Genomic DNA, 12,266 nt, shown 5'->3' with positions numbered 1-12,266 from the left:
TATTGACAAGGGGATGAAACACCTCATATACGTAATAATTTCTGCTCGTTTTAAGTTTTGATGTTGCTCCTTACTTTCAATTAAAAATCTTATATTTTTGGTTTAATTTCTGATCATTTTTTAAATAATTATGGGAAATCCTGTGCCCCTTTCATGAAAAATTCTCTTCTCTCCCCATGAAAAGCTCCTCCACGTAAAGATCCTCTCACGTAAAACCCTGCCACCAGAAAAAATCACCCCTGAAAAGGTCTGTATACTTCATAAGACTATATGTAAACAATGGGCAAAGTGCATAGCTTGCAACCTTCCCCCGGGGACCGTGGGGGATTATGTCATTCTCAAAGACAATGTATTTACGTTGTTTGACTATGCTGAACAAAATGGCTATCTCAAAGTGTTGATCAGATTATTTTGGAAAAAAATTAGCGTGGGAGGGGGCCTAGTTACCTTCGAGTTTTAAGGTCATTTAAAAAAGAACTATAACTTTTAATGTCCATTCAAATGAGCCCTCTCGCGTCATGTTAGGACCACTGGGTCGATAAGATCACCCCCAGAAAAAAACACACATCCGTTCAATTCTTTTGATATATCTGTTGGCGTCAAAATTCTGTTTTAAGAGTTTCGGTTACTATTAAGGCGGGTCACTCCTTACTTACAGTTCGTTACCATGAACTGTTCGATGACTAGGAGGATAATCAATTGACCAATAGGGGAATGTTGAGGTACATCAGCACATAGTGTTTGTATCTAGATTGCCAAAAGGAGAAATGAGAATTTTCTCAGGAGTAGCTTGGAGTATTAGGATGAAACTTTCAGAGTCTGATGACAGTGACGTTGCATAGCTAAAGGCACCCTGTGAATACTGCTACTATTACCACTGCTACTACTTTTACAGCTACTACTATTATTGCTACGACTGCTATTACTGAAGCTAAAGGTAGGAAGTTAAAACTTTAGAGAAAGTTTAGGGGGATGTTGAGCCAGATAAAAACATACTCTGTACAAACAGAATGTCAAAAGAGCTGATCAACAGTATTCCATGAATGGTGTAGGGCAGAGGTTCCAAGCTATGGGCCACGACCCACCAACTGTAGCGAGCAAATATTGAGTAGGTCGCGGTCATGAGCATTAATATTGGTAGTGCTCAAATTCTGTAGTGGTGAGTAGGGGAACTTCTTTGAAATAAAATGAAAAAATTTGCAAGTGTTAACATCTCGATCTTTAAGCTAATGTTTGACTTTCTGTCCCAATGCTTTAAGAACAATTGCTGAAACATAAGAGTCATTGTATTAGAAAGAAAAGCCTTTTTTTTATCAATAACCAGCCTTAGCGTAAAGACGAAGGTATTGAGAAGCAGGGCAGCCCCCTTCTCAATTCTTTTTAAATCGTCCCCTCTCTGTTCATGTTAAATTTTAACGATGCTCCTTAATTCCAGTTAAAAAACATCATATTTATTAAATCATCCAAAGATTTACTTTTTTTTACAAAATGTTTTTTTTTAGAAATTTATTTACAAACTAAAACAACTTTCGAACCATAAAACTACGACAAAACACCATCAATAACTCTACCAAACTCATAACAAACAGATATTACAATAAATAATCAAGTCGACCTGAAAATATGCAGGAACTAAAATGAGTAGGGTTGACGCTTCCCATGCTTTCTGAAGATCAGAATTTAATTTTTACTTTACTGAAAACAAATTACGTTTGAAATGTTTTCACTTTTATAACCTTCGTAAATTAGAAATTACTAACACTTTAAGGAATAAATATCATTATATGTATAATAAACTATCAATCCAAATCCATTTGCTGTTTTTTTTTCAGTAATCCTGGTTATCACAGGGTTTTTTTTCGGTATAATGAGAAATAGAAACATTCAACCTGAAATAAGGATTGTTTTTAGTAAAATGTAGATTAGGTTCTGGTCTTTACAAGACACGAGGGGGCGTCATCCCAACTTATTTTGTTTTTGCTCATCTTGATTGGTTTCTCAAAAGGAAGAAATGTGTGGTAAACAAAAGTTATTTATGAAAAAACAGCGATTTTCAGCTGAAATTAAGGAGCACCTTAAAAACTTAGAACGAACAGAGAAGAGGATTGAGAAAGGAGTTAACCCCTTTTTCTTACCTTGCTCTTAATGCTAAATATATTTAGTCTTTTAAAAAAGCTTTATTTTTTAACTAAATGACCCTTATGTTTCAGCATCTATCCTTACAAAAGGGGGACAAAAAGTCAAACTACAGAGTAAAGAGCTAGGTATAGAGGAAGGGGTAACCTCCTCAAATAGTTATTCTGTTCGTTTTAAGTTTTGATGCTGCTCCTGAATTTCAGTTGAATAGGCTCGTTTTATTTATATAAGTTCTGATCGTTTTTCCAAGAAATCTTGTCCTCCTGTAGAAAATTTCAAAAGGAAGACTTACATCCTATGGAGAATCCTCTCCATAGAGGATGAGGGAAATTTTTCCCTCATCCTATGGGAAAAGTTTCTGTATATTTCCCAAATAGCATATGCTATACGAAAATAATTGGCCGACTGCATTGCTCACAACCCTTTCCCCAGAGGCTTCGGGGGGGGGCATGTCATCCCCAGAGGTATAGTCACTGTGCCTTTTAACTCTATAGAACCAAAAGGATGTGTCAAAATTTAGATCGAGCGTCTTTGGGAAAAACAGGGTGGCAGATAGGGGCTAGCTGCCCTCCAATCGTTTCGTCATTCAGAAAGGGCACCAGAGCTTTCAATTTCCGTTTGAATGACCTCCCTCTCGTTCTTTTACGACAAATACTTTGACAAGATCACTCTGGAGAAATCAAAATAAATAAAATAAACACTCATCTGTGATTTTTCTTCTGGCAAAAAACACAATATTCCACATTTTTATGGATAGGACCTTGACACTTCTACAGCAATGTTCTCTGATTTACTGAATCTGCTGGTGTAATTTTTGTTAAGTTTGCTTGATTGTTTTGGGAGGGAGGTTACTATTTCAAAATAAGGCCAATTTTCGTAGACTCATAACTTTTGACGGGAACGTTAAACTTAAAGAGTTTCATATATTTAGAGTCAGCATAAAAAGCCAATTATTTTGATTTATTAATTGTTATCAAATTTCCTTATTTTAGATTTTTATCTACTAGTGGGCGGGTAACTCCTTATTTACAGTTCGTTACCACGAAAAAAATATTTCTTACAGCCACTACACTCAAGAAGTGAAGTTAGGTTAATCCTAAAGAAATATACCAAATTCGGATGAAAATACAATACTTTAGTAACAAAGTTGCGTTTTCTGTTCTACAGCAGAAAATTATTGAAATCAGATCCCCCCCCCCACAGAACGCATTATATTAAATGATTTTGTCCTAACCTTACCAAAATACTAACAAAACTATTTAACTAAAATATACCTATATTGTAGTATATATACGTTCTCTCGCGCTAAGCTGATTATCACCGAGTCAAACAGTTCATGGTAACAAACAATAAGTAAGGAGCAATATGGCTCAATAGTTACTGAAACTGTAAGAACTGCTTATTATACTGACTCCGGATACATAGGTTTCATTGAGTTTAGTATTACCCATTAAAGGTTACGAGCCTGAGAAAATGTGCCTTACTTTTGAAAAAAAGATTGTAACACCCCTTAAAAGTAAAATAATCTTAATGAAAATAACACCATCAGATTCAACGTATCAGAGAACCATATTGTAAAGGTTTCATCTTCCCATCTGCAAAAGTGTGAAATTTTCTTCTTCTTTTTTGCCAGAAGAAAAATCACGGATGTGCGTTTATTTGTTTTATTTCCCGGGGGTGATTGTATCAACTCAGGAGTCCTAGAATATTGGGAGAGGGTTTGCTCAAACAAAATTAAAAGTTCTAATGTCCTTTTTTAAATAACCGACAATATTTTAGGGTAACTAGACCCCTCCAACGTCCTATTCTCCCAAAATAGTGAGATCAAAATCTTGTGATAGTAATTTTGTTCATCACAGTTGAAAGGTTCAATAACCATACCTTTGGATGTAAAACTACCCCCTCCCCCAGCACCAGAGAAAAGGTCTTTATGTAATAAAATTTGTCCGTTGTTTACGCCTAGCATTTGTTATTGGGAAGTATCCATACATTTTCGGGTGGGGGGAGAGACAACTTTTCTGTTCTGCTGGGGCGTTTTTTCACAGGAGAGTTTTCCATAGGGAGGGAAGTTTCCAGGGGGTGAACTTTTCAGGGTAAATTTTGTGGGGAGAACTTGTCATAATTATTATACAAAATTATTTGTGTTTCTTGTTTTCTCTTTTTCCTCTCAATTTTACGCGTGGACATGTTAAGGGCAATTTTCCGGGATAAATTTTCACAGGGATTGAATTGTCTAGAGGATAATTCCGGGAGGAGGGTTAATTCTCCGTAAAGGAGCCGGTTATCCTGGTATTATTTAAAAGAAGATAAGAAATTAAATATAAAAAACAAGCTTTTTCAATGGAAAGTAAGGAGCAACATTAGATCTTAAAACGAGCTGATATTATTGCATATATTAAGAGTGTAATCCCAAGAATTGGGACGGTCCATTAACCGTCCCAATTCTTAATGAACGGTTTATGAAACACACGGATGGTTTAACTGGAACAATAAGAAGCTTTTAACAAAGTACTAAAAAACCTTAGCGTGGAGAGCGAGGTGTTGAGGAGGAGGCAATCCCCTTCATTTACGTAATAATTTTTATCCATTTTAAGTTTTAATGTTGCTCCTCACTTTCATTTGAAAAAAACTTGCTTTTTATTTTGTTTAATAAATACTGAAATATAGAAAGAAACTAGTTCTGTTAGACCAAGAGCTTCAGTGTGGTACCAAAACTGAGTGATAAGTACCGAATTGTGTTGTATAATTTTAATAAAGTAACAAAAAATTCTCCGATTTTAGGATTTCGCGGGCAATCGAGCCCAAACCTCTGGGTTCGTTCCTAATAGTTGTGGCTACAATTATACCCCAAGACCATTTATTCTTTCAATTTTGGGCTGTTCTCCTATGGGTTGTAGAGTCAGTAAGCAAGCCTTTAGAACTCAACAACTTTGTAGTGTAACGTAGAATTTTGGTGATACATAAAACGCACTTTTTGAGAAGGAATTATACAGTAAATTAAATATCCATCGAATAATCCTTGAATCACATTCCTCATTTATTGATTTGGTTTTTCTCATGTTATGCTACGAGAACAAAGATCATAGCAGTTAATTCGGTTGCATGACTTGATTCGGTGGAGGGGGTCAACAATAAGAATCATTATGATTTTATAATTTAAAAAATTCCTAGAAATTCGGGAGAAATATGGATTTTGAGGGTGTCCAGAACCCAAGAACCCCGTCCCCTGGAGAAGTCTTTGATATGAGTAACTACGATCACACCAAAAAACTTACCATTGGTTCATTCGATATCTTAACAGGTCCCTCAGTAGGGATAACTGGAAGTGGCATTTAGCCTCCATTCTGTAGATTTTGAAAAAAAAAATCTTTTTATACCTTTCAATTTCAAAAAATAAACAAAAGGGAAGTTGGGTCGCTATATTTTCAAATATATTTTGCCCCCCCCCCTCCCACCTCTATATTTTCTGGAACTTGTGCCATGTGCTCTTCAACAGTTAGTAGAAGTAGAGAGGCTTTAGAACCCAGGTACTTGACATTATTAGACACTTACAACTTGGCTCTTGACAAAGGAATGTGCAGTAAATGAAAGTTAATCCTTCCACAATAGTCCTCACTTGTTCATTCAGTTTTTCACCTGTTCTGCTATGAGTAGTAGCACTTAACTAATTTGAGGGAAAGCATTTACTTCATCAACAATAGATGGAAACGCAAGCGCAAGACACTCAAAAGCGTAGAGTAATGCAACAAGAGAATATAGCATACACTATGCTTGTTTGTCGAAATATATTGATCCGAACAAGAGACAAAACAGTAAAAAGAGGTGATGGACTTGTAATTAATTTCAGTTCGTAATATTCAGAACTTACATAGCGAAATTGAGGAGCATATAACCAAAGTTTACATGAGTTGGGGGCTACTTTGGTCAATGTTCCTATTACCTGAACAATTGTTTAGGGCCATGAAACTATTGTTAATAGATGCATTTTGACTTTTTGAACATCTTTTCCCTCTTGCAAAACTATCGCAAACTCACCGTTATGGAGCTATTATATATTTGCACATTAGGGGGGGGAGTTGTAAAGCATAGCATATATTAAATACAGCAATGGTTACTTTACGCATTTAATATATGCTATGCTTTACCCCCACCCCCTAATGTGCAAATATATAGCCCAAATTTGTTTCTAAACTATAGCAGATTCGCGATTTCAAATATCCGATCAACGAAAACGGAAATGATTGTAATTCTATAGGCTATGTGTAAATACAAGAATATTTGGGCCGGAACGACTCCATAACGGTGAGTTTGCGGTAGTTATGCAAGAGAGAAAAGATGTTCCAAAAGTCAAAATGCATCTATTAACAATAGTTTCATGACCCTAAACAATTGTTCATTTAATAGGAACATTGACCGCTACTTTTTGTCACACCATGGGTTCGGACAGATGCAATATTTTTGCAAATGGTAGCGATAATTTACCGTACTAGCCAAATGGTTAACACGCTGGACTTGCAATCCTGTGTCTGTAAGACCAGTCATTGAAGTCCAGGTATTAGCAATTATTAGGTTTAGAACGGGGACCAATGATGCGACTGTGTAAACTCAGCCAGAGTCGATTCAGCTCCAAAGGGGCGCTTAAAGAAATCTGGAGCGAAAGAATGAGAGTTGTCGGATGACTTCCCCGAAACCTCGCATTGCACTCCCTACTGAAGGTAGTAAATCAAAATATCAGCACCTGCACAATGTGGACAATGGGTCAGCATGCCAAAAAAATGTTAATTGTTATTTGTCTGGTAAATTGCCAGCCCCAAAAATTTTTCCCAAGCCTCATTTAAATGTAATAGCCTTCTCATAAGAAAACCCTTACAAAGAGGTGTGAAGAATATTTAATTTCAGTTTTTAACTTTCAGAACTTACATAGCGGAACAAAGGTGTACATATCCAAAATTTACAACACTTAGATTTAGCAAATAAGTTGCCTTACCCTGTGTTCATGGGGATTCCATTTTTCTCATATGACAATGTTTTTTTTTTACCAGAGATTAAGTAATTGCGCTTGTGTACGAAATGAAATGGATGCAATTTTGAGAATTATCGTCAAAGTTCATGATTGCCTTCCTCTGTACACCCTCTCTGGAAGTTCCCATTTCCTTTAAATCTTTATTTATGACATCCTCCCAACCCAGACAAGGACAATCTGCTTTCCATGTAGCCCCAGACGGTTGGCCAAGAAGGACAATCTTCGGCAATCTGGCATCCTTCATCCGTAGAACATGGCCTAGCCATCTCAACCTTTTTTTCATTATAGCCCTAGAAAGTGGGATTGAACCACATTTTTTGTACAACATACTGTTTGAAATACGGTCAGTCAGCCGGGTACCCAGAACAATCCGTAGATAATCTCTCTGGAAAACATCTAGTAAATTTTCATCTGCTTTTCGAAGCACCCATGCTTCAGTGCCATATTTGACCACTGTCATCACTGTAGCTTCCAATATTCTAATCTTGGTTTGCACACTTATTTTTTCTATTCTTCCAAACTTTTTTTAACTGTGAAAAAACACCCTGAGCCTCAGCTATTCTGCTTTTAACATCTTCACTGCTCCTTTTCTTTACTGCTCTCACCATCTTTACTAATGATACTACCAAGGTAAGTGAAGCTCCCAACCTGATAAATCTTTTCGTTACCCGATGTCACCTTTTCAACTTCACTTATTCCTAGTCTTAGTGACTTAGTATTCTTAACATTAATTTGCAAGCCTATTTTAGCACCCTGAATTCGTTAAACCTCTAAAAATTCATTCATTTTGTTCACACTTTCATCTAATAAGCTTAAATCATCAGCATAATCTAAGTCCAGGAGCGTTTTTCCTCCCCATTTAATTCCATGGTCTCCAATTGCCTTTCCTGTGCTCCTTAAAACGAAGTCCGTCAAAATGATCCATAAAAAGGGGGATAGAGCACAACCCTGCTTAACTCCTGATTTCATAGAAAACCAGTTGCTAACCTCATTTCCTACCTTAACCACAGCAGTATTATTCTCGTACATAGCGATCACTTTAATGTATTTTTCTGGCGTACCATATAAGGATAAGACCTTTGCTAATACTCTTCTATCAACAGAATCGATAGCTTGCTCATAATCGATAAAACTGAGAACCAAAGGTGTTTGACAACGAAGGGACTTGTCAATTATTTACCTAAGAGTGAAGACTTGGTCGACACGTCCTCTACCTTTTCCAAAACCGCATTGTTCTTCCTGCTGCTACTAATTCTAAGGATATGAGTATTAAATTGCAGCTTTGAGGGAGTTCTTAGGGTGATGGTGAGCTAAATCAAAACACAACATTTGCATGCAGGTTGTCAAAAGGACGAATCAGCAATATCAAACAGTTCGTGGTAACGAACTGTAGTAAGGAGCGATCCGGCTCAATAGTAACCAAAACTCTAAAAAATTGAATTTTGATATCAATAGCTACATCAAAAGAATCGCATTTTAATGCTGATTTTAAATATATAAGTTTCTTCAAGTTTAGTTATACCCATCAAAAGTTACGAGCCTGAGAAGATTTACCTTATTTAGGAAAATAGGGGGAAACACCCCCTAAAAGTCTTTGGATCTTAAAGAAAATGACACCGTTAGATTCAGCGTATCAGAGAACCCTACTGTAGAAGTTTCAAGCTCTTATCTGCAAAAATGTGGAATTTTGTATTTTTTGCCAGAAGACAAATCACGGGTGCGTGTTTATTTGTTTTTGTTTTTTTGGTTTTTTTTTCTTTTCCCCAGGGGTCATCGTATCGACCAAGTGGTCCTAGAATGTCGCAAGAGGGCTCATTCTAACGGAAATGAAAAGTTCTAGTGCCCTTTTTAAGTGACCAAAAAAAATTGGAGGGCATCTAGGCCCCCTCCCACGCTCACTTTTTTCCCAAAGTCGACGGATCAAAATTTTGAGACAGCCGTTTTGTTCAGCATAGTCGAAAACCACAATAACTATGTCTTTGGGGATGCCTTACTCCCCCACAGTCTCTTGGGGAGGGGCTGCAAGTTACAAACTTCGACCAGTGTTCACATATAATAATGGTTATTGGGAAGTGTACAGACGTTTTCAGGGGGATTTTTTTGGTTTTGGGGGTAGGGTTGAGGGGAGGGGGCTATGTGGGAGGATCTTTCCTTGGAGAAATATGTCATGGGGGAAGAAAATTCAATGAAAAGGGTGCAGGGCGAAGGACGAATCTGGTCACGTTAGAAAAAACGTCAAATTCAGAGCTTAATATACAATGCTGGGTATTTGGAGCCTCTCTATTATGGATTATAATTTGAAAATAACACAACTATACGAGCGATAAAACATATATACCACAACCATAACTCAACTAACGAAAGAACTGCTAAGAGATAACACAACTATAAAGCGAAAACAGGTGAAAACTAGCGGGAAAATAAACGAACTAAGAGGTGGAAGGGGCCCAGAGAAAAAATATAATCCTTTTCCAATTTTGAGCCTAACTACCGCAAAGGAGTAATAATGTCAAAAGCCCCGAAATACCGAATTATTTTCTTTTTCCTATAAGACCGGGGTAAATGAAACAGAAACTTACAATAGCGGAAATATAATATAATATAGCCAGATCTTGTCTTTTTTTTCAGGATAGGTGAAATACCAGATAGGAAAAGTATTGAATGGTCGCAAAAACTAGTGTATAGCAATGCAAGCGCTTTTCGATAACAATGACCACGATTAGCTACTATTTTACCATAACCCGCTTTAAGTTTTCTTTAATATGCCGTACAATATTGATCCTAAAAGCTAGTAGATTCCAATAAATATGAATGCTTGACCGCCACAAATCAGAGACACAATGGACGGAGAAGTTAAAACGCGGATTTCAAATGGGCATAGACTTTGCATTAAAGACTAGGTACTCACACTTATCAATATTCAATGACAGACCAACAGTTTTGAAATGTTTTGAAATAGATGATACGGAATTCGAGAGGCTAGATCTAGAAGTATATCATCCGCATATGCAATACAAGAGACATTTACCAAATTACATAAAAGAAAGGGCATAATTTTGTATAACACACTGCGGATACAAATACTGAAAAGATACGGTGAAAGAACACCACCTTGACGCACTTCCAAGCGGGTTGGAATATTCCCATAAAAATTAGAGTGAAACTTAACCGAATATGGGAATCAAACAGTTCGTGGTAACCGAACTGTAGTAAGGAGCGACCCGGCTCGATAGTAAACAAAACTCTAAAAAACGGAATTTCGATGCTAAAAGATAAATCAAAAGAATCGGATTTTTATGCTGATTTTAAATATATACGTTTCATCAAATTTAGTCTTTGTCATCAAAAGTTACGAGCCTGAGAAAATTTGGCTTATTTTGGAAAATAGGGGGTAACACTCCCTAAAAGTCATAGGATCTTAACGAAAACCGCACCATCGCATTCAGCGTATCAGAAAACCCTATTGAAAAAATTTCAAGGTCCAATCTACAAAAATGTGGAATTTCGTATTTTTTGCCAGAAGACAAATCACGGGTGCGTGTTTATTTGTTTTTCTTCCCAGGGGTCATCGTATCGACCAAGTGGTCCTAGAGTGTTGCAAGAGGGCTCATTCTAACGGAAATAAAAAGTTCTAGTGCCCTTTTTAAGTGACCAAAAAAATTGGAGGGCAGCTAGGCCCCCTCCCACGCTCATTTTTTCCCCAAAGTCAACGGATCAAAATTTTGAGATAGCCATTTTGTTCCGCATAGTCGAAAACCATAATAACTATGTCTTTGGGGATGACTTACCTCCCACAGTCCCTGGGAGAGGGGCTTCAAGTTACAAACTTTGACCAATGTTTACATACAGTAATAGTTACTGGGAAGTGTACCGACGTTATCAAGGGGATTTTTTTGGTTTGGGTGTGGGGTTCAGGGGAGGGGGCTATAAGGGAGGATCTTTCCTTGGAGGAATATTTCATGGGGGAAGATAAATTCAATGAAAAGGGCGCAGGACTGTCTATCATTACTATAAAAAAACAATGAAAATATAAACATGAAAAAAAATTTTCAATTGAAAGTAAGGAGAAGCATTAAAACGTAAAACAAACAGAGACTATTACGCATATGAGGGGTTCTAAAAATACTTAGCATAAAGAGCGAGGTATTTAGGAGGAGATAAATACTTCGCTCTTTATGCTAAAAATTTTTTAAGTAATTTCAACTATTTATTCTACGGCCTTTCTGATTCAGGGGTCATTCTTAAAGAATTAGGACAAAACAAGATTTAGTGTGAAGAGTAAGGTATTAACAAGGGGACCAACCCTCTCATATATATAATCAAAAATATAAGAGTATAAAAGTTTGTTACGTAAGTTAATTCTTAAGTTACGTATTTTGTTTACTAATAAAAACGTTCGTTAAAAATTAAAAGATCTAGTTGCCTTTTTAAGTAACCGAAAAATTGGAGGGCAACTAGGCCTCCTTCCCCACCCCTTATTTCTCAAAATCGTCTGATCAAAACTAAGAGAAAGCCATTTAGCCAAAAAAAGAATTAATATGCAAATTTCATTTTAATAATTTATGTACGGAGAGCCAAAATCAGACATGCATTAATTCAAAAACTTTCAGAAATTAAATAAAAAAAAACAAGTTTTTTGAAATGAAAGTAAGGAGCGACATTAAAACTTAAAACGAACAGAAATTACTCCGTATATGAAAGGGGCTTTTCCTCCTCGACACCCCGCTCCTTGCGCTAAAGTTTGATTCTTTCTCGCAACTCTACTTTTTAAAACAATAAAAAACTTTAGCGTAAGGAGCGGGGTGTCGAGGAGGAAAAACCCCTTTCATATACGGAGTAATTTCTGTTCGTTTTAAGTTTTAATGTCGCTCCTTACTTTCATTTCAAAAAACTTGTTTTTTTTTATTTAATCTCAGAAAAGGCCAAGAATATGAATTTTAACTTTAAGGATTGTTTGACTAAACAAAAAGAACTAAGTGCATACTACTATTGCTGCAACTACTGCTGCTACTATTACTGCTAGTACTTCTACTGCTGTTGCTATTTCTGCTCCTACTACCAAATCAAAACATACATTATGTGCATGCAGGATGTTAAAGGAGTGTAT

The 12,266-nt window shown here is 36.5% G+C and overlaps 1 protein-coding gene across 1 annotated transcript in view; it reads right to left on the bottom strand.

Moving 5' to 3' along the window:
* Positions 1 to 5,811, bottom strand: part of LOC136028698 (potassium voltage-gated channel protein eag-like) — a 322,053-nt gene extending 316,242 nt beyond the window's left edge. Inside the window, 1 exon segment of the mRNA XM_065706529.1 lies at positions 5,689 to 5,811. The gene's annotated coding sequence lies outside the window, so the exon portion shown is untranslated.
* Positions 5,812 to 12,266: the final 6,455 nt, after the last annotated feature.

This window comes from Artemia franciscana, chromosome 7 (assembly GCF_032884065.1).
Source record: "Artemia franciscana chromosome 7, ASM3288406v1, whole genome shotgun sequence".
Classification (NCBI taxonomy): domain Eukaryota; kingdom Metazoa; phylum Arthropoda; class Branchiopoda; order Anostraca; family Artemiidae; genus Artemia; species Artemia franciscana.
The sequence above is the reverse complement of the archived record's forward strand: the minus strand, read 5'-3'. Positions and strand labels throughout refer to the sequence as shown.